Raw genomic sequence first — 20,454 nt, forward strand, 5'->3', positions numbered from 1 at the left:
ATGAATGGAAAAGAAACCATCTCTCAAAGTCTAGACATATGACTCACTAAAGAATTCTTAACTTTTGAAGAGATACTAAATATATAAACATTGAATAGGAGCCCAGGAAGAAGAAATTTAAGTACAGTGCTATTTTCATCTCATATATTAGTGTTGTACTATGTACTGGTGAGTTGTATGGAATAATAGACTTCAGCATCTAGGAAGAGATAGAGCTCCTCAGTAAACAGTTTCCTTTTCTCACCATGCCTGTAACTCTTAAACTCAGCAACCCAAAATACCTGGGCTTCAAGCCACATCACAAACCTTTCATGAGCTATGGGATGTCTCTATAACACCCCACAGAGGCCAATTAGAGAATAGTTAGAGAAATGCTGCATGGAGAATCCCCTGACTTCTTTACCAAATACTTCAGAGTAGATGTTAATCAGATTGGTAAAGGCTTGCCTAGAAAAGCTTTCATGTTAGTCTCTCGTGGTAGAAAGCAACAATTAAGATCTTGCTAGACAATAGATAAAAGTCAAAAGTCACAGTATTCCTCACTGTCTATATGTGAAAAAGATGGTACCTTATATTAATGCACAGATGACAGGATCAAGCAAATAGATTATTCCTGTAGATGTCCTATACCCAGAATCCAAGAAAACTTGATTGCTTAAGCCATGATCACAGAAATGTTTTGACCACTGCTAAGTTGCATGTCGAAAAAGTTGTTCAGATGTGACCCCAAACCATAATAGTCCTACCTAAGGATGGCACATTTATAGCCCAGGATGAACCAGGACTAAATTTGCCACACTTTCAGATGTGTACCTTTCAACATGCTGCTTTTGACTAATGTTTTGGCAGCTGCAAGTGTGAAATTCATTCTGGATTTTGCCTTTGACTTTCTAGGCCTCCTGATCCAGTTTGGTGTTCGATGGGAGGTAAATGATGAGTGCAGGTGGCCAGAGGTGGGGAGGCTGGATGGGGGTGAGGGTCTTCCTCCTTCTGCAGCAGCTAGGAATTCATTCTGCTCAAGCCCTGTTAGGAACCTGCCACCCCCTTAGTTTTAGATGAAAAATCAATCTCCTCTATCTTTGATCACAGTATAGCTTATCCCAAAAGATTTATAAGTGAACAAAGAGCGTACCTGCCAATCTTCACTGCATTTATGAATGGGTTCATACTCCTTCAGGGCTTATTTGTCTTGCCACAGAATTGTCGAAATAGCGTGCTCCACTCATTGGATTAATTAATTACAAGAGATGGTACTACGCGACTAATCGGATTTATTGCTTAAAATAACAAAACACATCAGTCTCAAAGCGTAAGATTAACAATACCTCCAAATAATGGCTAATAGTCACAAGATTTAGAGTTCCATCGTAATTTATAACTTTCTAATCCAATAGGCACTTAAAATGACACTTTGTTTTGGATTTATGACCTATCACCTGTGCTACTTTTCACTGCAGTGCGGTTGTGTCTTAACCAATAGCTTGTCATGTCACATCCACACAGACTTCTATTATACCATCTACATTCTTAACTTAAACTATATAAAATCACATTATTATATTTAAAAACCCTCTACCAGAACACCCAGTGTACATTTTTACTTATAACTATAGAAACATAGGCTTGTGATGCTCTTGCTTAATGGTCTATAAATCTCTCTCAATTAAGCCAGACCTAGCCTCTTCCAGGGTTGCAAATCAAAACCTCCTTTAATTGCAAGAGTTTCTACTCCATCTCCCACACAGAATTAAATTGAAAATATCTGAAATATCTGAGACATTAATTATGGGACCTCCCTCCTAATTTGCCAGAGCTTGTCTACAACAAAGAATTTGGGTCCGTGGAGAATGTTAGAAAGGTTTTCAATGGCTAGCGGAGACATGAAATCAAATGTAACCTAAACTAACATTTGTTCATGTGATTGAGAACCCTGCTGTATTAGCTACAAGGGCCAGTGTTTCATTTTGAAAATCAAAGATCCCTTCACTAGCATTGTGAATAGACACTATCTTAAAAGAGTAGAAATAATAACTTAAAATCTGGAAAAGCAAATGTAGGCATCTTGTGCTCTTCTAGATGATTTTTAAGATGTGGCTCTTGTTGCAATCATAGACACCTGGGAACACTTACAGCCTGAGCTGAACAAGAAGTCAGAGAGAAGGATGGCAAGGATTATCAGCAATACAGAATTACTTCCATGCTAATCCAGTGATTCTCAAGCAGAATGCTTCATCCTGAAAAAGAGCTGACCTAGCAAGGTGTGATAAAATCTACAAAATCATGAATAGCAGAAAGAGGATGGCTAAGAACAGTTGTTCATTGCCTCCACCCTTCCTCCTCTCCAGCATCCTCCTTCTTCTCCCTACTCACAGGACTAGGCGCTCTCCCTCCTGCCCCACATCCATTAATGTCTGGGGGTTGAGGTGAGGAGAAAGAAGAGGGAACAGACTTCCAGGCATGGTGGCACAGCCCCTCCACGTACTTCTCCCCAACCCCCCAAAAAAGCAAAAGACAAAAAAAGGAGGGGAGAAGAGAGAGAGAGAAATTTTTTAAAGCAGAAAAAATATCCCAAAATAAAATCCAAAACAGCTGCTACCTCTGAGCAAGTAGCAAGAGCGCTTTTGCATCACGGCAGCAGCAACTGGCAGTTCTCTGCGGAGCAGCGCAGGTACCTGGTGGCAGCTAGGAACACACCTGCTCACTTGCCGCACCAGCCTCTGCCAATGCACTGTCCTGCCATCATGCCATGACCCTGAACTTTGAGACGTCTGAAGTCTCAATATCGCCTGAGGAGATGTAGTGGTTTGGTCTAAAATACTCATTACTGTTTATCTTCTGTGAGATAAGAATTAGGAGAAATGCAAAGCACGCACCAAACTTGAAAGAATATAAAGAAGTTTATTAACAGACCTAAAAGAAGGGAAAAAAAAAATTATACCACCTTCAGAACTCTCCTCCTCCCACCACCTTCCTCCCTTCTCCCACTCACAATGTAAAAAGACAACCCTTAAGATGTTCAGTCTGTTTACCACTTCCATAATAACCTTGTTCAGTTCATTTAGAAAGAGAAGTCTCTTCTTGCTCATGCTATGAAAACATTATCACAACGAGACAGCCGCCCACTTCCAAATATTGTTCAGTCCATTTAGGAAGAGAAGTCTCTCTGCTCGCATGTGAGTCCCTTCTCCCGACTTGCAGCTTTTCCCGCAACTGCTTTCGAGGGTCCACTCTTGAAGTTTTTTGGGGTACAATTTTAAAGTTGAGCCGTTCAGAAACAAAAACAGAGGCCTTTCTCCTTCCCTTGGAGCAAAGGGTCTTCCTCATCTTCATCGTTAGGACTATCTTTGGGAGCATCTCTAGGAACTGAGGTTTTCTCCTTTCCCATTTGGAGCAAAAGTCCTCATCTGGTCCATCTTTACCTGTCCAAACTTCTCATGAAATTACAGCTGCGTCAGCATCTGCCTATCTCAGCGCAGGTGCTTTTGCTCACGAGTTGAACGCTCCACCCCCCATATCTTCATGAAATTACAACGGGATACTCAGATATATCATAGCTTCACAACAGACTTTCAGCTTTAAGCATCTCCTCTCTCTCTTCCCTCAGGTTTTCAGCTCTTCACAGCAATAAAAGGGTTAATCTCACCTCGGCCTTGCAGCTTTGCAGCTGGAATGTTGAATGTTTCTTATTGCAGTGGAGAGGGGGGAGAGCCAAGGAGTGGGGGAGGGTTCCACGGCTGGAACAGGTCCATCAACTCCAGGATGGCCGTGGCCCAGCCCAAGCAGGGCCTGGCCGGGCCCGCTGGCCCCCGCACGGGGCCCGCAGCCACCTGTCCCAGCACCGGAAACGAGAGAGAGAGCTGGGGGGGAGTCTGTCTATTCTTAAATGAGGATCACAGAGGTGGTCACAATTTTAAGTGGCTTAAAGAATTGTCCATATTCAAACTGGCCAGCTGATAGGTTCTATCAGGTCCCAGAAGAAGCTGTAAGCACCCCTTAGCAAGGACATCCCTTCCAGGACAATGCTTGCTAACCTATGACAGGAGACCAATGAGGAGGATGACAAGGAGCCACAGTCCCACCACCCCTGCCACTACTCCTATGCTGAGGACAAGGAGGAGGAAGAGGACAAAGAGAATGTGGGTGACCTCCATGACAACACCCTGCTACTACAGTCGCTTGTGTGTGGTGGCAGTGGGGGGGGCAACAGTTCACGGCCCCCCTTCGGGATGGCCCACAGAAGGCAGCGGCAGTGGGGTGCACAAGGGTGGCAAGAACAGTCTGGTGAAGCCACCCTACTCCCTACAACGCTCTCATCACCATGGCCATCCTGCAAAGCCCTGAGAAGTGGCTGACACTGAGCAAGATCTGCAAATTCATCAGCAGGCACTTCCCCTACTACTGGGAGAAGTTCCCTGCATGTCAGTACAGCATCCACCACAATCTCCCTCAGTGACTACTTTGTCAAGATTCCTTAGGATCCTAGCAACCCAGGCAAGGCCAACTACTGACCCCAAGTCCGTCAACGTTTGACAACAGGAGCTTCCTGTGCTGCCAAAAGCACTTCAAGCAATAGCAGCTCTCAGCACCCGAGCTTCTGCTGCACACCATGAACCCTGCTGCTGCCTTCCTCCTGCAGCCCCCACCCCAGCCCCTGCAGCAGCCACCCTGTGTCTACAGACCCTACGGCTGTGGCTATGGCCTCCAGCTTCAGTCCTACCACCCCCAGTCCACCTTCTTTACCTTTCACCACTCCTCCCTGCCAGCCCACCAGCCCTTTACTACCCCCGGCAGCATCCCTGGATCAGCACTGCCTGCCGTCACTGAACTGCTGGGCCCCTTGCTGCCAGCGGCGGAATGGCACACCCTTCTGCAACATGCACCTGCTGCGCCTGGTGCCGGCGGCCTCACTGCATGCCGCCAAGCCCAGCAGTGGCGTGGTGCTGTATTACAGCTGGGGATGGGGTCCGAGGCTGTGACCCAGGAAGAGATGACCGGTCCAGGGAGATGGTCCCGAAAGGAATCACCTTCCCGAGGTCCAGTGTCTTCTCCCAGCTGCTGGCAGAGGGGAAGGGTGGTGTCGTGCGTGAAGGGTTGCGAAATACCAGGGGCACAGGGAGATGGGCCTGGGGGGGGCTCAGAGGCATCCATCCCGGGGAGGGGCGATGGGTCTGGGATGGATCCCGCACGCGCTGCCTGGGGGGTGGCAGCGGAACCGAGGGGGTGAGCGGGGGGGGCCAGGCACGGGAGGACCGCCGGGAACAGGGGATCAGGGTAGGGAAATGAGGGGGCCGGCGCCCCGGCCGGGCCAGGGCCGGGGCGGCTGGCGGAGTCCGTGCTCTGGCTGGCCATTGCCGGAGGCGGAGAGGGGGAGTGGGAGGGGGGAAGGGCAGAGAAGGGGTTTGGCTGGGGGGGGGTTTCGCACGACACATTTTAACCAGTAAATGAAATAAAGGAATGAATTTGGAAACTGAGAGGTTTCCCGAGGCTTGAGAGGAATACAGTTTGTTCCCCACACTGTCCCAGAACGAATCAGAAAGAACAGAATCTGTGGTAACATCAGGGAAATTTAGAGCTATTCAATTAGTGAAAGATTTAAGATTTTTCTTAGAAAGAATACCTTTAGAGAATTTAAAGTCAGATTTTAAGAGAAGGGTTAGAAGAAAGGGGTATAGGTCTCTCTCAGATTGGGAAAGGCTGGGTTTAGCTTGCCTATGTCCCATCTTAGTTCCTCCCTCAGCAGGAAAAGAGAAAAAACCCCAAAATTACTTAAATTGCGCGCAAGAGGAGGAGAGCCCCAAATTTAAACTTACAAATCCCGTTTTCAGGTGGGGCTGGCTCCTGGAAAGGTCTGCTGGGGGGATGGTCTGGCAGTTCGATCCTCAGGGACTTCAGTCCTAGGTGGGAGGCGAGGGTCTTGAACTGTCCCCGTCCAAAAGACCTGCTAAAACATAGGCCTATCTTCAGAGGATCAGCACATGAACAGCTGGTTCTGTCTTGGCGATCAAGACGCAGCTCAGGCCAGGTCCGGGGTCCGGGATCCAAGGCTGTTCGGGCGCCAGTTATTACAGCTGGGGATGGGGTCCAAAGCTGTGACCCAGGAAGAGATGACTGGTCCGGGGAGATGGTCCCAAAAGGAATCGCCTTCCCAAGGCCCAGTGTCTTCCCTCAGCTGCTGGCAGGAGGGCCCATGCAGAGGCTATCAGCTCTTTAGTGATTATCAGCTCGTGATTCCAGCTCAGCTCTGCAGGGCACCTCCAGGCCAAACCAGACCAGAGAGAGAGACGAGAAGGCTCATGTGGCTGGTTCCGCACGGAGGTAGTTTTATTATGTGTCCCCTGCGGCGAAGGGGGGAGCCAGGGACGGGAGCCCTCTCTCTCTGAGCCACAGGGGCCCATTGATCTTGCTTTTATAGGGATACAGGGGATCAGCAAGGGACCAATGGATTACAGAGGATCTGGGACAGACCAATGGGTTGCAGAATGATCTGCATAGTGTCTTCCAAAGGATTGTGGGTCTGCCTTTCCTCGCAGTGACCAAAGTGGTTGCCTTTCCAGGGAGTCCTGCTGGGAGATTTCTCAATCTCCTTATCTCAGCAGACGTCCCTCCAGGGCAGTGGCTGGGCATACCCCACAGTGCTGGCCCACTTGCCTTTCTCCATCGAGAGCATCATTGTAAGGAGGCCTGGCCCCGGCACAGGCAGGAGCTGCGCCTCACAGCCAGACACAGTGGGGAGCGCTGGCAGCGGCCTGTCCCCGACGACTGCCCTCCCTGCTACCCCCGACATCATGGCCCAGATCTCTAGCTGTTAAGAATTTTGGAGTTTTTCAGAACGTAGGAGCTGGGCTATCTCATTTCTTTGTGTCTCAGATGCCTGACACATGCTGTGAGCAGAGGAGATGAGGGGTTTGTGCAGTGGGGCTCAGGGGCCATCTTCTGCAGCCAACAGGCTGCCCGGGACCTATATTTATGCAAAGCCAGATCAAGACGCTGCATGGACAGACGGTCATGGTGTTGGAAAGTTGCTCGTTACTCCTTAAAAAACAAGCAAGAAAAAAAACCAACCAAAAAACACTTATGTCTCCACTTATGTCTCTAAACCATTAAAGTTCAGAGATTCTCAGGTCTAGGTGCTTAAAAACGGTGATGTACAGGAAAAAAATGAAATGCTTGATGGAGCACAGCAAATCAATTAATTTTAGTACATTTGTCTCATGTACTTTATAAAAGAAAAGCTTAACGTGTTTACACAGAAGAAAGTCAAGATTATAATTTCTTATTTTAACCTTTGTTTTGTATTATGTAGGAACCCAGAGTGCCGAGAATATTTCTCTGCCTGTTTTTAAGGGTTCTTACCCCTCTCAACAACACTGTTTTAACCTCCAACCTTGGAAAAAATTACCAACGATCAGACAAGAACTAGAAAATACAGTGGTGTGAATTAGGTGATAGACTACTATGTAAGATTGTCACAGGGTGAAAAATTTAGAGGTTTTGGGCTTCTCTTTGTAGTAAATAGATAAGAATAAAAAGTATCAAAATGGAGGATTGTTGTTGTTCTCTAAACCTTCTTCTCCTTCTTCTACTACTCCATGTTCTGCAGTAAAAGTAGTTTGGAATGATTGGATGGAGAATTCCGCAGTTCCTGCCTGTGTTACTGAATAATTGGTAGGAAAGTGAAAATAATATATGTTTTTAGTAACTATTGGTTAAATTATCTTTAAAAGGCCATGTAAATCTTGATAATTAGACTTCTCTCCTGCTTTCTGTGCTCTATGCTGTACCTGGGTCACGCTAGTGGCTCTGTTCCTCTGATAAGACTTAATAAACAACTATACGGCAGCATTGAAACTCCAGGAAAAGTCTTGGTTTATCTTTGAAACTCCTTGCAAGGACTTTTAGAAAATTCTCTCCCATCAGGAGGGATTTGATTTATGGCACGGTTCACTGTCATTTGGTGCTCTGTGTTCGGCCTCATCAGAACAAAGCAAGCCAGAACGTTTTGGACAGCAGCGGGCGACCAGAAACAGAAGGAAAAAAAACCCCGGGGTCGGCCATGAAACTCCAGGATCTCCTAACCTTGGTGCACAGGGGGGAGGAGGAGCCGTGGACTGCTGGATGGAACTCGGACTGGGATTTCATGAGCCGACAACATCTATCAAAAACACGGTAAGCTGTCCAAAACTAGACCAAGAAACAAATTATGGGTGCAGTTCCGTCCCAAGTGGAGGCAAATATAATACATAGTTTTGAAAACCTAGTTTATAACCATCCCTTACCAGCATCTAAAAAAGAAATACGATGCTTGCTGTCCTGGGTGAAAAGAGAGTTTCCTGATGCATTAATTGGTGATTTGTATTTACCATCTTTTTGGGAGAATATTAATTCTATTCTATATCATTACGCGAGTCTAAGAGATGAAACGGCTCAGAAATTAATACTACCAGCTAGAGTAATTTATGAAACACTTGTAGAGCTGGCACCTCCTGCTTCTGATGAGGAGGAGATGTTTAAAACTCCCGCGGAGACTTCGCTGACACCCGTAAAAGCAGCGGGAGATTTTAAAACCCTGCTCGAACCCTTCCCACCCTCAGAGACGGGCGGAAAACGCGATGTTTGTGCGAAAGTCCCCGAGGTTCTTAGTAAAAAAGATTATCCCTTCCTGCAGGCACCGCAGGCGGCGGTGGGGGAAGTGTGGCCATTCCGGAGGTGGAACGGGAATTTTTGCCGGACCCGAAATTAAAACTTTTGATCGGTCCGACTGAGGAGTATGATACGGCAATTTTACAGTTCCCTTCACGCGCGCATGCCCGGGGGGGAGAGGGGGGGTCCCCGACCATCTCCCTGAGGACGGAGCCTGCCTCGGAGGGAGTGGTATCCATCGCGCCCGATCCACCCGTTACAGCGCAAGTAAGGGGCAGGTCCGTACCGCCCGAACCACCAGTTACAGCGCAAGGGGCAGGTCCGTACCGCCCGAACCACCAGTTACAGCGCAAGTAAGGGGCAGGTCCGTACCTCCCGAACCCGGGGTCCTCGCATCAGATGAACCATGCGCGCGGCCAGGGGCGGTCCCGGAGCTTTCATCTAGCCCTCCCGCTACCCCCACACGGCACGGATTCGCGGCCGCTTCCGCGTTTGACTTGCCCACCGCGGCGGCGGCGGCGCCTGCTTCTGACGTCATCACTCCCACCGCTGCCGACCCAGCTTTACTTCCGCGTTTGCAAAACCTCGCTTCCACGCCTGCGCAGCGCGGCATAACCCCCCCATCCGCAGATACCGCGGTTACCCCGGCAACGCCCCTCGCGACTCGAGCCACTCCTAGCCCTGCCCCCAGCCCTGGCCAGGGCATCAGCCACGCCCCTAGCTCCAGCCAAGCCGCGCCCCCGATCCCCGGCCCCAGCGTTTCTACTGCCAGCCCGGCCCCATCCCCGGTCCCGGCTGCCGGCCCCGCACGGCTGCCAGACACGGACGCCTCAGCTGCTACGCCGGCACGGCCGGTAGGCACAGCACCTCCAGCCAGCACTGCGATTCCATCGGCTACTGCAGCTCCATCGTACATGCCTACAGCAGCTACAGCTCACACCAGCTCTGAGTCAACATAGCCCCTGTCTGCACCGCAGCCACGGCCAAGGGCATACAGCCTAGGCATTTCAGCAACTACCGTGTCACCATCGCGTGTACCCCCCGTCATCCCTCTGACAACACCACTGAGAGAATTATGACCACAATCACATGATGTTAAACCACATCTCCCACACGGCTTCAGCGAGACAAAATCTATTTTATCTCCAGAAGAGAAAGAGGACTTCTTCAAATATATACTGCCACCTCTTCCATCACAACAGGACCAAGCATGTATTATCCCTATTAAAAGTGAAGTCTCGGAGCGAGACATTCCACTTCATGCACATTCTTCTTGAACTTCTCTGGGACGCCCAGATGATTTTATGGGACATTTTCATCCTCAAGTGCCTGTTCAGGACCTCAGTGGGGAGGATATGGTGACCATCACAGCTTCAGAAGGCATTCCTATATCTTCTCAAGCTTCATCTTATTTTTTTACAACGAGCACTACAACTTCTCGTATGCCTCCTTCAAGGCTTCGAGTTCCACAACAGGCATCTGATCCCTCATTTTTCCACCGTCGCTTTCAGCTTTCGGATGACTTTGTTCATCATCTTTATTTCCGACTCAGAGAATGTGCAAGAGATTATCTACCTCAAGAGGTTGGTGCACTGGGTCCCCAGCCCTCACCCATCCCGCATGGTGGCAGTACCCTGTCCAGATCCACTGTACCCACTTCCTCCAGTGTCCAGATCAAAGCCACCTGTGATGGCAGGTTCAGCCACTCCTCATTTATTACCTTACAGTGCACAACCACGAATATCATCCCCTATTCCTCATCCAGGAGGGGGAGAAGAAGATAGAATGCATGGATTCTTGGGTGAAGAAGAACCTGCATCCCTGCAGTCCAATCAAGCTGCAAGTCCACGAAATGCTGGTATGGACATGGTTTCGCCTGACAAATGTTTCAAGAGATACGTCTGCTACAACAGACTGGTCAAGTATTAGGAAAAAAGGACTCAAAGACAGAGATTTTAATATGGCCGAAACAGATAGCATTGTAATGCCGGTTACGTATTCCAGACAAAATCAAAATCCTCCTGTATGGCAACCTATGGATCATCAAGTTATCAAAGATTTAATGGATGCAGTAAAGAATCATGGGCTGGGAAGTCCATAATTCAAACAACTTTTGAGAGGCACATTTAAAAATTATGATTTGGTACCTTTTGACTGTAGAAGTATTGCCTCGACAATTTTTACAGATGCACAGCTCCTGCTATGGGATGCAAGATGGAGAAGAGCACTTCGTGAACTGAGAGAAAAATATGCAGGAGGACCACATGCAGCTGTCACATTAGAGCAATTAGCTGGTGACGAACCTCATGATAGACCAGAAGATCAGGCAGTGCTTTTGCCTCAAAATGTGCTTATAGATATCAAAGAAGCAGCGCAAAAGGCAATCTTACAAATTCCACTGACTGGAACCCCAGAAGGCGTTTACACAGAAATAAAGCAAGCTCTTGTTGAAACTTTTACCTCATTCGTCGATCGTCTAACGCAAGCCTTGGACAGACAAGTTAGTGATGAAGCAGCAAAACCATATCTGCTACAAGGTTTTGCTTTTGCAAATGCTAATGCAGAGTGCAAATGTATAATCAGTGCTATAGCTGGTCAACCGACCATAGCTGAAATGATAGAAGCATGCAGTAAGGTGGGCACACCTCAGCATGTTGCAGCAGTCCAAGCAAATGCTTTTGGACAAGAACTTGGAAAACTTCTTAAAGAGCAAGTAGCAGCGCTTAGTTCAGATCTGCAACTAAGTAACTTCAGAAGTAATGGCAGCAGAACTCTCAAGAAGGCCATGCTTCAGGTTTAGAAAATTTGGATACATCAAAAGATTTTGCCCTGAGTCTGCAGAGGATACAAGAGTACCGAATCACTGTGCAAGATACGGCGCTTAGAACCTGCTTCAACAGTCTGCAGGATCTACAACAGCTCTTAGGAAAAATGAATTGAAACAGGACAATTTTGGAGAACACCAATGATGGACTTGCTTCAGTTTTTGACTTGCTAAGAGGAGACTGTGACATCATGTCTCCCAGGACTCTTACTCCTGAGACTCAAAAGACTCTTGACAGAGTGGCAAATGCCAAACGCTCATTTTTTGGAAAATATAAAAATATCCATCTGCCAGTAGATATATTTTCCAATGTGGTATTTGCTTCCCTGCATAGGGGAGAGACATTAGAACATGCATGTCAGCATTTTCTGCAAGCATTTGCACCATTAGGTGTACTTTAAAAGATAAAAACAGAAAATAGTCTAGCTTATATAGCAAAAAAGCTACATTAATTCTTAATGAGTCAGGGTGCACGTCACTCCTTCAGTATTCCTCATTCTTCTACAGGGTAAGCAATTATTGAAAGAACACATCAAACTTTAAAATCCCCTTTTTGGTTAAACAAAAAAAGGGGGCAGGCAGAGGCTATGCCTCAAATGTGCTTGAATAAAGCGCTGTACGTTTTAAATTTTTTAAAAGCAGGGTTTTTTTCCAGAATCAAATTCGCTTATAATTAGACATTTTTCCAACACCATATAGGCAAAGTTAAAGGCAAACCCTTTGGTTTAGATCAGAAATCCAGAGACAGGGAAAATTGAAAGTGCATTTCAACTAATAACTTGGGGCAAAGGGTATGCTTGTGTCTCAACAGGTGCAGGACCAAAGTGGATTCCAGCAAAAAACATGAAACCTTATCAAGTCCAGAAACAAGCAGGAACCGACTCTGGGAACAAGAAGGCAAACACACAGACGTGAATCAGCGTCAACACTGCTGTCGATGCCACAGACATCAGTTATCTTTCTGTGCAGGAACTGTGGACTGAGTCTTATGTAAAAAGTGGGAAAGTTAATGGTGTAAATTTTGTATGTAAGAGTGCAGTATAAGTTGCGTTACAGATCAGAGATTCCTGTGTGTGATAAAGCTGTTGAGCATGAAGCTCAATCAGGTACTACACTTGTGCCTTATCATCTCACTGATTGCCTTAAGCAATGCAGCTTTCCCAGTAAAACAACCAAAAGAAAATGTCTGGGAGACTCTGGCCAATGCATCAGGCCTAGACACCATCTGTCTAACTCATTCAAGGCCAAAGAAACCATTCTCAACATGTTTGGTTGGTCTACCAGCAGACAAATGGCCACCTTCCAAACATGCTAATCTAAAACTTTCACGATTCAGTTCAAATCCAGTGGAAAATTGGGATTCTGGGACCAAATCCCTTCCGGAGGCTCCTTATGAACCTCAGGAATTGGAAATTCTTGGTTCAATAAAGATGGAGTTTTGTGTAGTATTCAGTTCTCCAGGGTTGAAACAATATAAAGACAAGATAGCAGATGTCACTCCAAATTACAAGATATATAGAAATGCAACATCTTGGTGCAATTCAACAGTAAAGATGAACACACCGTCCAACCATGCTCCATTGCAATTGCCACAAGGGATGTTTCTCATTTGTGGGGACAGAATTTGGCCTGCAATTCCCTCAAATGTCAAAGACGGTCCATGCAGCTTTGGAAAGCTTTCTTTGCTAATGCCTAATGCAAAAATGATAAAAGAACGTAAGAGTAGGGAAAAAAGATTTGTTGAGCAATATAAATCTGATTGTAATGATAAATTTGTAGCTTGGAATTTTGGACAAAGATTTTCTGCAGCTCTCCTTTTACCTGGTGCTGCTGCAGGAGCAGCTTTAAGACAATTGGATCAATTAGGCTGTTGGCTAAGTAAGAACTCTCATGCTGTCTCTCTTGCACTGACTGATATGTTAACTGATATTCAGAGTGTGAGACAAGCGAGTCTGCAAAACAGAGCAGCAATTGATTATCTTCTATTAGTGCATGGACATGGATGTGAAGAATTTGAAGGTATGTGTTTGTATGAATTTGTGAGATCATTCGAAATCCATCCATGAAAGTATACGGCAATTAGAGGATGGAATAGCTAAACTTGGAGAAGAAAGTGGATCTTTGTTGAACAATGTGTTCAATTGGTTTGACCTTACACCCTTATGGAGAAAAATTTTGAAGATAGGTTTGTATGTTTGAAGTATTGTTGTAATTCTTTTAGTATTTGTGCCATGTATACTTCACTGTGCTAGACGAGCCACGGACAAAGCTGTCAAGGAAGTGTTTTTGGTTCAAACAGGAGGGGGAGATGTAGGAACCCAGAGTGCCGAGAATATTTCTCTGCCTGTTTTTAAGGGTTCTTACCCCTCTCAACAACACTGTTTTAACCTCCAACCTTGGAAAAAATTACCAAGTCAGACAAGAACTAGAAAATACAGTGGTGTGAATTAGGTGATAGATGTTGGGGAAGATGAAACAGGAAAGCCTTATAAATATGATTGCCTAACAAAAGATTTTGGGAATATGAAAACTATAAGCGACATCGAAATGAAGGCCATCTTTGAGATACAGAGTCTTAGTTACTGAACAACTAGAAAACAATGGCATGGCCGGCTGAAGGTAATCCCCTCTTGATTGAACAATACCCTCTGCTTGCAGACAGGTCCAAGGGTCAGAGCAGACCCTACTAGCTCAGCAGAAGGGGTCCAAGGAGTAGTTTTTAGAAGTTAAAATGTAACACTCTATGGTAATGTAAGAACTCTTATAGGCTGTATGTAAATGCTATAGGATTTGTACCTTGTATTAGATTGGCTAGTGAGAATTAGAATATTCACTACAGAAGATGATTTATTGTATTGTAACAAGGACCTCGCTCTCTTAGTAACGCTCTTAGTAACTCTCCTCTTCTTAATTCAGCTCTCCTCTTAGTAACTCTCTTGCTCTCTACTCTCTTAGCTCTTAGCCTCTTGCTCTAGCACTCTTGATTCATCTCTCTCTCTCCTACACCTTGGGCCTGCTTGGAGCTGCAGCTGGCAGCTCTAAGCAGTGCCCCTGTACCCACGCCCTTTGCAATAAACTGCATGCTCCAAAGAGCTGCTTATAGAGATCTCTCGTCTCCATCCGTCCATCTCCAGCCGGGCCTGACCGAACCCACACCCTCATCACCATCAGTTTCGACAAACTGGCGCCCAAACGTGACTGAAGGCCCGATTCAGCTTTTTCCACCAGTGAGAGACTTCTCCATGGACGGTAACTAAATGACCAGTTAGAGCCACCTGGAACGTGTCGTGAGCACGGCATACCGTTGCTGCGCAGCGTAAAAGCCAGAGCTCTATAATTCTGCCGAGGCAGCCCTCGAGCACGGGGAGCCGTTACTTCGTAGCGATCACCTGGAGCTCTCGGAGGGAGGAAATTGCCTGGCAGTCCTCGAGCACAGGCGGCCACTGCTGTGCAGTGGCTACCTGGAGCTCTTTGAGGAAGTTTGCCGTGGCACCCCTCGAGCACGGACACGCTGCTAAGCAGTGCAGACCGGAGCTCTTAGGAGGGATCCAGCCGCGCGCCCGAGCACAGGCGGGTACTGCTCAGCACCACCCGCACTGGAGCTCTGGGTGCAGACCCACCTGCGAGGTCCTGAGCACGGAAAGCCGTTGCCAAGCGACGCCTGAAACCGGAGCTCTGAGGAGGGACCCAACAGCAGCGTCCTGAGCGCCGTGTGGAGAGCCTGGCCAGCCCCCCACGACGGACTTCTGACTAAGGACCCTGCCCCTGCGACATCTAGGTGAGTATCATACTGGTCAATAATGGGACAAACTCACTCTGCCCATGACAGACATCTCTATAAGCAACTTAAGTATTTACTAAGCTCCGGTCCAAGTCAATTACCTAAACAGGAGCTAAAAAACCTCTTAGAATGGACTCTGATTAATTTCCCAAATGCTGACCGTTCAGCCGTCTTTACAAGAGACTTCTGGGACACAGTTGGGGTTAAACTCTTTAATAATATCTCCCGCCGGGATATGGCTGCCGCGGAGCTGCTCCCGGCTTGCAGAGCGCTCGTGGAGCTGTTTGCTGCGAAGGCGCCGCCCGCAGCAGCCACCCCGCCGGGTCCCGCTCCTGCTGCGAACCCCCCCTTGCCGCCGCGAGCCTGCAACCGGGCACGGCCCCCGCCCCGCCGCCGGACCTCACGGCTCCGGTACCCGCGGTCCGGCTGTCTCGTGCCGCCCCGCCCCACCCCCCCGCGGTCCCTGCACCGGTCACCCCTGCCCCACCGGACCCCACGGCCCCCCCCACCGCCCCCGTCATCCCCACCCCCACGGTCCCGTTAGTCCCTGCTGTCCCGCCTCTCGCGGCTCCGGTAGCCGCGGTCCGACTGACTCGTGCCGCCCCGCCCCCCGCCCCCGCTGTCCCGGCAGCCGTCACCCCTGCCCCACCGGACCCTACGACCCCCCCCGCCGCTCCCCCCCTCCCCGCCCCCCCCATCCCGTTCCTCCCTGCTGCCCCGGCTCCCGCGATCCCCGCCCTCGGCTCCAGCGTCTTCGCGGCCCCACCCCTCGCTCCTCCCACCCCGTCCGCCAGCGTCTTCGCGGCCCCGCCCCCCGCCGATAGCCCCGCGGGGCCAGCGGCTGCTCCCCAGCCACCTACGGGTCCTACCGCTCCCCCAGCCGCGCCTGTTATGGCTGTAGCCGCCATCATAGCCGGCCCCCCGCAAAGCCAGGCGGCGACCCTTCTTCCAGCCCCCCAGGTCCCCCTCGCCGCCACCGACACGGCGCCGGTGGTGGCCAACGTCCCGTCCGCGTCCGTGGGACACGGAGCGCCCCAGCCCCGCGAGCCACCTGGTGCCGGCGCTGCAGCGCCTACACAGATGGCTGCTGCCTCTCCCGTGCCTGCCGCTGCTCCAGCCCCGTCTCCCGGCACCGCCGCTCCGGCAGCGCCGTTCCTGCCCGCCGCGCCGGCAGCCACACCAGCCCAGCCTGCAAACTCCCAGCGGCAGCACGCCGCGGTCCAGCCGCCGACTGGCCCACCGTTTGCCATGGCCCCACCGCAACATACTCCCGCCGCCTCCACGCCGGCCCTCCCGCCTCCCGCAGCCCCGGGATCATCTCCTGCCGACGGGGCAGCCCTGCCACCTCCCGCTCTCCCCGACACACAGACAGCGGCCATCACAGTCCGCCACGTTGACCTGATGGCGCAACCCACGCACGCTCACACTCCTCCAACCACGGCACTGCTCACGGGACTAGCTCCGCCACCGCCCCCCACGGCTTTCACCTCGCCTTCAATACAGCCACCCGCACCCCCTCGCCCGCTGCCGCGGAGCCGGTTCCTCGCGGCCCCCCCGCCTCCTCGCCCGCCACCGCGGAGATCGGCCGTGCCGGAGTCACGGTGCCAGGCCCCCGCGGCCCCGCCGCCTCCTCGCCCGCCACCGCGGAGATCGGCAGTGCCATCGCCGCCCCCGCCGGGGCCCTCCGGCACCGTGCAGCTGTATCCCGCCGCCGCCCAGCAACATCCCTCCGCGCAGCTCAGCCTCGCCTCACAAGCCGCAAACAGGGGGGGAACGGAGGGCAATGGTCCAGCTCCGGTGGCAGGGGAGACGGAGAGCCGCTCTGCCGGAGCTGATGCTTTAAATCTAACACCAGGAAACCCTGAAAAGCAGCCAGATTTGTTTGCAATGAGCCCCAGAGTCCCGCCAGCAAGCGGCTGGGATCTTGCAACCCATAAAGAGAAAACGAGTTCTGAGAGTTTGTTAGCGCTACTTTCTGAATCAAAAAATCCTCCAAAGTGCTCAGATTATTCTCAATTAACAGATTGGCATGAAATAAGACGCCAAATCTGTAAAGATGAAAGTCTTAGTCTATTAGCTAAGCCTGTGATAGCTAGCCAACAGCCTGACAGTCCTAAAACGTGAGTTCCCATCCCCACTCACGAAATTAAAGAACTAAGAAGGGCTGTAAGAGATAGTGGTATTTGCTCACCGTATCTTAAACAACTGCTAAAAAGTACCCTAAAAAGAACACATCAAACCCTAAAACGCATTTTAGATCAACAGAGAGGGGGAGAAGCCCAGGATACACCTCAAAGGAGGTTGAACAAGGCTTTGTATGTTTACAATTTTTTGAATAGCTCTGCAGAAGAGCCTCACCCCCCCATCTATAGACATTTTTTGAACAACAAAAAAGCAAAACTGAAAGAACGTCCCCCAGTTTTGATTAAAAATCTAGATTCAGGAAAAATAGAAGGACCATACAATCTCATAATGTGGGGGAAGGGGTTTGCATGTGTTTCCACAGGTGAAGGAATCAAGTGGGTTCCAGCAAAAAACGTGAAGCCATACCACGCATCAAAGCCTGCCGACGCCTCCACACCAGCCAGTGACCCTGCGAGTGGAAGCCAGGAAGCAAGCACCCAGACCTGAACTGCGCAGAATCACCAGAAGAAAGTGATCTGCCAAAAACAGCTCAAGAAAAGAATGGAGTTTTCTCATTTGCGCGCGTGCATGTTGCTTTTATTCTTTTGTTTTAGTCTTTGTAGTGAAGCTTTACCTGTAAATCATCCAAAGACAAATGTCTGGGTTGCTTTAGCCAAATCTGCAGGCTCCAATACCATCTGTCTATCTGACACAAGCCCTGACAAACCTTTTTCAACCGGTTTAGTTGGAATACCTCTTCCAGAAGGTTTTGATAATGTTACTCTTGATAAGTATTGGCCATATGACGATCATCATGTATCTCCAACTCCCAGCCATAGACATCAAACTTATATTGATAATTCTAAAATTGATAAATCTGACCTTCAAGAGCTAGAAATCCTAGGCTCGTTAACTATGGATATCTGCTATTTCTTTCACTTTCTAGGAGAAAACGGTCCTCATTTAAACGTTACCCCATATCACCCAGATTATAGCAATGCAACTTCTTGGTGTAATCAAGCTAAGCTTCTTATATATGACGAACCTCATGCAGATTGCTTTAACAAACTTCCTATTCGATTCCCTAGGGGAATTTGGCTCATTTGTGGAGACAGGGCCTGGCAAGGTATACCTTCAAAAATAGATGGTGGCCCTTCTGCTCTGGGACAACTTACAATTATTGCTCCCAGTGTCAAAGAGGTAATCAAAAAGAAAAGCAGAAAGATCAGATCTTCCTGGGGACATCAGTATGAGAGTGACTGTGATAGTGACTTCCACCCTTGGAACTCTGGAAAATCAATTGTTGCAAGCATTTTTCTACCTCAGTTAAGTTCCTCAATTTCATTAAAACAGTTAAACAAGTTGGGACGTTGGCTCAGCAAGGAGGTAAATGCCACCTCTACTATGATCAGTGATTTGTTAACCGATGAAGAGGCAGTCAGACATGCCACTTTACAAAATAGAGCTGCCGTTGACTATCTTTTATTAGCACATGGGCATGGCTGTGAAGATTTTGAAGGATTATGCTGTATGAACTTATCCAATCATTCTGTTTCCATTCACAAACAGCTACAAAACCTAAAGGATCTAGCTAACCAAATTACAACAGATGACCCGTCTTGGCTGGACAGTTTGTTTGATGGTTGGAGCTTTGCACCTTGGCTAAGGGAACTCTGTAAAATAGGCTTGATTATCCTAGTAGCAATAATTATAGTTTTAGTAGCAGTACCTTGTATACTTCAGTGTGTGCAAAAAATAACAAGTAGGACTGTATCTAATATCTTAGTTGTTCATCAGAACAGGGGAGATGTTGGGGAAGATGAAACAGGAAAGCCTTATAAATATGATTGCCTGACAAAAGATTTTGGGAATATGAAAACTATAAGCGACATCGAAATGAAGGCCATCTTTGAGATATAAAGTCTTAGTTACTGAACAACTAGAAAACAATGGTATGGCCGACTGAAGGTAATCCCCTCTTGATTGAACAATACCCTCTGCTTGCAGACAGGTCCAAGGGTCAGAGCAGACCCTACTAGCTCAGCAGAAGGGGTCCAAGGAGTAGTTTTTAGAAGTTAAAATGTAACACTCTATGGTAATGTAAGAACTCTTATAGGCTGTATGTAAATGCTATAGGATTTGTACCTTGTATTAGATTGGCTAGTGAGAATTAGAATATTCACTACAGAAGATGATTTATTGTATTGTAACAAGGACCTCGCTCTCTTAGTAACGCTCTTAGTAACTCTCCTCTTCTTAATTCAGCTCTCCTCTTAGTAACTCTCTTGCTCTTTACTCTCTTAGCTCTTAGCCTCTTGCTCTAGCACTCTTGATTCATCTCTCTCTCTCCTACACCTTGGGCCTGCTTGGAGCTGCAGCTGGCAGCTCTAAGCAGTGCCCCTGTACCCACGCCCTTTGCAATAAACTGCATGCTCCAAAGAGCTGCTTATAGAGATCTCTCGTCTCCATCCGTCCATCTCCAGCCGGGCCTGACCGAACCCACACCCTCATCACCATCAGTTTCGACAATAGACTACTATGTAAGATTGTCACAGGGTGAAAAATTTAGAGGTTTTGGGCTTCTCTTAGTAGTAAATAGATAAGAATAAAAAGTATCAAAATGGAGGATTGTTGTTGTTCTCTAAACCTTCTTCTCCTTCTTCTACTGCCGTTGTGTCCTCTGGGAACAGTTCCCACTCAGCCCGGTCAGCTCGGGACACAGCAGGCTGAGGGGGCCAGCCTCTGATATCGGAGGGATCAGAGGTCTGGCTCGTGGGTCCTTCCAAGGGACCGCGGCGATAAAGGCAGACGGCGGAGGAAAGGGGGCAGGCTCAGAGTTGGGTTAAATCCAGAAAGTTTATTGGTCCTCCGAACGGGGGGACCTCAACCACCAGGGGTGCCCAACCCAGAGCACCTGCAGATCGCGCGCCAGGGCATTTTATGGCGGGGGGGCATGGGGGGGGTGTACAGAACAACCAACCAGGGAAGGGAAGGGTGCGGCAAACAGAACGAGGGACACATAAGGGAACCAACTATAACAGGGGAAGGAAGGGACTCCTTTCCCAGGACTAATCACCTGGCCCCC

The 20,454-nt window shown here is 48.7% G+C and overlaps 1 long non-coding RNA gene and 1 pseudogene across 1 annotated transcript; both read left to right on the plus strand.

Annotated features, from left to right (window-relative positions):
* Nucleotides 1-4,037: 4,037 nt before the first annotated feature.
* On the plus strand, nt 4,038-7,542 carry LOC138102816 (forkhead box protein D1-like; annotated as a pseudogene).
* A 7,614-nt stretch (nt 7,543-15,156) lies between these two features.
* LOC138102838 (uncharacterized) lies at nt 15,157-19,994 on the plus strand. The gene is made up of 2 exons (XR_011147576.1): nt 15,157-15,242; nt 17,730-19,994. It is a non-coding gene; the product is annotated as an uncharacterized lncRNA (long non-coding RNA).
* Nucleotides 19,995-20,454: the final 460 nt, after the last annotated feature.

Source organism: Aphelocoma coerulescens, assembly GCF_041296385.1.
Source record: "Aphelocoma coerulescens isolate FSJ_1873_10779 chromosome W unlocalized genomic scaffold, UR_Acoe_1.0 ChrW_unloc_scaf_2, whole genome shotgun sequence".
In the NCBI taxonomy this organism is placed as follows: domain Eukaryota; kingdom Metazoa; phylum Chordata; class Aves; order Passeriformes; family Corvidae; genus Aphelocoma; species Aphelocoma coerulescens.